Here is a 4,443-nt window from a genome sequence, read left to right as displayed (position 1 = left end):
GTAATATATACATGAAATAAGTAAGTATGTAAATATAAGTTCTTGTGTTCAATTGTCTTAGTTTTGTTTTGTTTGATACTGTTTTGATAGTTTAGAACTACACTGATTGTTTACTGTTTTACACGATTATTTACATTTAATGTCATCCCATTCATTATACTAGATATATTATATTAAAAGGTATGCAAATTCTTTTGAATCTTCTAATAAATGATCTCAAGCATCATGCATGTGTTATCTTCATGTTTTATTTGTATTTCATGTTAAACATTGATAAAAAAAACGTTTCAAGCAATATAATTTTTTTGGGGAAATTATTCATTTCTGTTGGATCTATTTAAGATTTTCAACAGATAATTCACACTGAAATAGTATATGTGTCTCCAAATGAGCTAGCCTGTGGAGACACACTTATTTGCTGTTAAATCAATGCCGACCTATTGATAATCCTTTTAAAATTACATAACATTGCAATTTTAATAGATGGAATGAAACTGCAATTGGTAGATACAATGTGCAAGTTGTTTGTTTTGAGGGATTAGTGGGATATGCCTATTTTTCAAAGCTTTCAATTTGTAAAATACTAGACAAAATACGGCATACTCACTTTTTATTAGCATTTCAATATGACACAATCTTATATTGACACAATAAATAAAAACACAATGCACAAGGTAAAGATACAAGATCACGTAAAAATGTAACAAAAATGAATATAATTAAAACATCATTTTAAGGCATTACAAACATTAAACAAGAGATGTGTTTGTAAGAAATACAATGCCCCCTATTACGCCGCTTTTAAGCCATAAATTTGACCTTTGACCTTGAAGGATGACCTTGACCTTTCACCACTCAAAACGTGCGGCTCCATGAGATACACATGCATGCCAAATATCAAGTTGCTACCTTCAATATTCAAAACTTCTGACCAAACTTTAAAGAAGGTTAAAGTTTTAGGAAAGAAAAATACAATGATATTTGACCTTGAAGGATGACATTGACCTTGACTTTTTACTACTCAAAATGTGCAGCTCCGTGAGATACACATGCATGCCAAATATGAAGTTGCTATCTTCAATAAAGCAAAAGTTATCAAACTTTAACATTGTTTCGGCAGTGAGATTTCGACAAAAGTACCGCACTTTAATTAACGCAGCCCAAACGTTCATCTTTCAACGTTGTCCCCATTTAAATGCACTAATATTTTACAGACGCACATAGGATGTCGGAAATAAACAAAAAAGGCACGAGTGTGATCAAAACATTTCTTATAAACCAAAAGATACAATAAACTTTTTAGGGACCACGGAGGAATAAAAAATATTTTATTGTAATGTAACCTAAAATAAATTTGAGGTTCCCGCGAAATACCCGCCAACGCATCAAAACCTACGTTATATTTACGATTGGATTGGATCCTATCATTAGGACTTTGCTCGCCCTTAACTATATCAGGGACATATATAACGTTATCTACGTCTCTGACTACATTCATCACATAATAGTGTTACGGCATAGCAAACAGGGTTTTTAACGACGCAACTTTTGAAACCGTGGAAATTTGAATTTTCCAACCTCGAGGAGCAGATTATCTGTTTTGACGAACGCATGTGTAAGTGAAAAGTAAATAAAACAGCAGCTACAGTCGATTTTTTTCTGGTACAATAATGTTATTCAATGTTAGTTTTGTAGTTTTCTACAACGTTTTTTGAAAATGAAACATTTTGTAGTCAATATAATGTTTTCTTTAATCCGTGATAAAAAATACAACTGATTTTTTTTCGAAAGGCGAATCAATGTCATGGAATATACGCGCTGATTTGGCGACGAATCGAAAGTAGCCATACTTACTTTGAATAAATTTCACGTACTTCATAAGATTAATGTACTGTTTGTTGGTGTTATATTTTAGAATAGTGAGTTTTTTTATTACGTATGGATGCGAAGTAACGCTCGATTGGTCGTTGTCGGATCGGGTACTACTTACATGTATCCCGGGTACATTTAAGTATACTTACATGTACCCCGGGTACGGTAAATATACTAAAACGTACCCGGCCGATATTAAACTGTACCCGAGTTAAATTTCCGCCCAAAATCCGATGTCGTAAAACGCGCTACCGATTACTGTCATTACGAAACCAAACTTCTATTTTTTAAAAACTTCATCAAAATGCTTTTTGAATATGAGTTTCGATCATATAGAGTCAATTAAATAGAAATTGACATAAATATACACATCATTTTTTAAACCGACAACGACTGATTTAGCGTTTAAATTCCCGGGTACATTTAAGTGTATTTACCGTACCCGGGGTACATGTAAGTATACTGAAGTGTACCCGGGGTACATGTGAGTAGTACCCGAGCCGACAATGACCCATCCAGCCCAAGTAACCAAATGAATGCGTAATAGTTAATAACTGACACGTGATGACCCACTTTCTCAAGAATGTATGGGTTGTCTCAAACTACCTATTTACTCAACTGTAGTCTAATGGTCAATTACAATTAGAACTGTAAACTGTATCCACGTTTTTGTTAAATTAAATTGAAATTCCTGTAATAGACGTCGTTACAGATCTAAGTGCATCAAATAATTTTTCTTTTATATTATTTCCAGTCTTTCAGGACGGTGAAGTGCTCAACCATACACAGACTGGTAAGGCTCATAGGCAGCAATATGCCATATTTTCCTACTACTTTTCAGGTTTTAGCACGAATACAAATACTGTAGTATTTCTTGTATAAAATGCTAATTTACATTGTATGATTGTGTGTTTAAGACTTAAAGACTTCTAATAAAATGAACAATACTATTACTGTTTTAATGTACGTGCAATCATGCTCGTCTGATTAACTTGGTGTGGTTAACAAAATAATTTTGGATTCTTCAGGGGTAACTGGGGAATGTATCCTCGACTTTATCCTGGAACAAACAGGCGAACACACCGTCGATGGTATTTTTCTATTATGTTACTGTTTGTGTTTGGTCAGATTATTGCTTTGTCTGCTTTGCGTATCATCTTATTCATCATCTTATCATCATATTGTTCCATTTATAAGATATTCATAGTCACTGTGGTATTAATGATTCGTCGTTCTTGCATATGCGCACAATTGTCGCAAGCTCTGTTTTCTGATTTAAATAAGCAATATATGCAAGTGTTTTTTTCCACAAATCACCATCTATTCAATTTCATGCATTATGACATTAATTTAAATAACATGAAATGGCCTGTAAAATTGTGAAGAGTGAATGTTACATTTTGTTGTTTTTTAGAGCAGTCGAAGTCAAATACAGTCACAAGGAACTTGAAAGAGACAAGTGAGTATCATCATATAAATATGATGGCTTTATTAAAACACATTATCTACAAAACACTGGAAATAAAGTTTATTTTGAAATTATTACTTATTGCGTGTAATGAACAGACAGGTGTAGTGGTTATAATTTAATAAAATAACTTCTATTTAATCTACATTAGCGCATATTAAGTATCAATTACTGACCTCCAGATTAACTGCGTATATATCGATTCAAACATGCACATGCTGGTTAAGCTCGCGTCGTGCTTTCTTTCGACCGTGTTAAATGAATGCTGAAAATATATCTCTAAACTAGCCATGTGCATTTACAGCTGAAATGATGTTGTGTGTCGTTGTTTTATTTTTATGCGAATCTAGAACAGTCTTTGAAACTGCCTTTTATCAACTTCTGCTGTAGACGATGTTAGCATGTGTTCGTTTCTTGTTGAAAGCACTTGATTGTATGATGTTTAATATTTCACGGTCATCGTTTATTCCAGCGATTGAAAAGTCTCATACAATGAGTTGTGAATCCGTTGATCAAATGACGGGTAAGTTTGAAATAAATTTTTAAAAAAACATAGTTTCAAGGACACAAATCTGCATTTTCCCACGAAAAAGAACAAACGTATTTAAAGTCGTCGTCGTATGCATTACATACTAGTATATGGTGATAACTCTATCAATGAGGATGAAAATATTCATCTTGCCCATCCGTTTGTGCGTTCAACAAACCTTAGATTACTAAGGATGCCTGATATGATTTCTTCGTGTTATTGGCAATGCTGTTCAATTACATTTTATTAAATTATTGTGTATTTCAGAGAAAGAAAAAGTGCAGAAGACTTCGCAGGTCTCATCCGACAACAGCAGAACCAGGACGAACGAGCTCGATAGCTCCACATACGGTAAAACTTTTTTGCGTCGATTAAATATGATTTTGGAAAGTGTTATGTTACTTTTCAAGATCCCCTATTAGCAAGTTGTAGTACAATATTAGTAGAAATAGTAGTGGTGGCAGTTGCAGTAGTAAAAATAGTACTAGTAGTAGAAGTAGTAGTAGTAGTAGTAGTAGTAGTAGTAGTAGTAGTAGTAGTAGTAGTAGAAGTAGTAGTAGTAGTAGTAGTAGTA

This window comes from Dreissena polymorpha, chromosome 6, assembly GCF_020536995.1.
Source record: "Dreissena polymorpha isolate Duluth1 chromosome 6, UMN_Dpol_1.0, whole genome shotgun sequence".
NCBI classification, from domain to species: Eukaryota; Metazoa; Mollusca; class Bivalvia; order Myida; family Dreissenidae; genus Dreissena; species Dreissena polymorpha.
The sequence above is the reverse complement of the archived record's forward strand: the minus strand, read 5'-3'. Positions refer to the sequence as shown.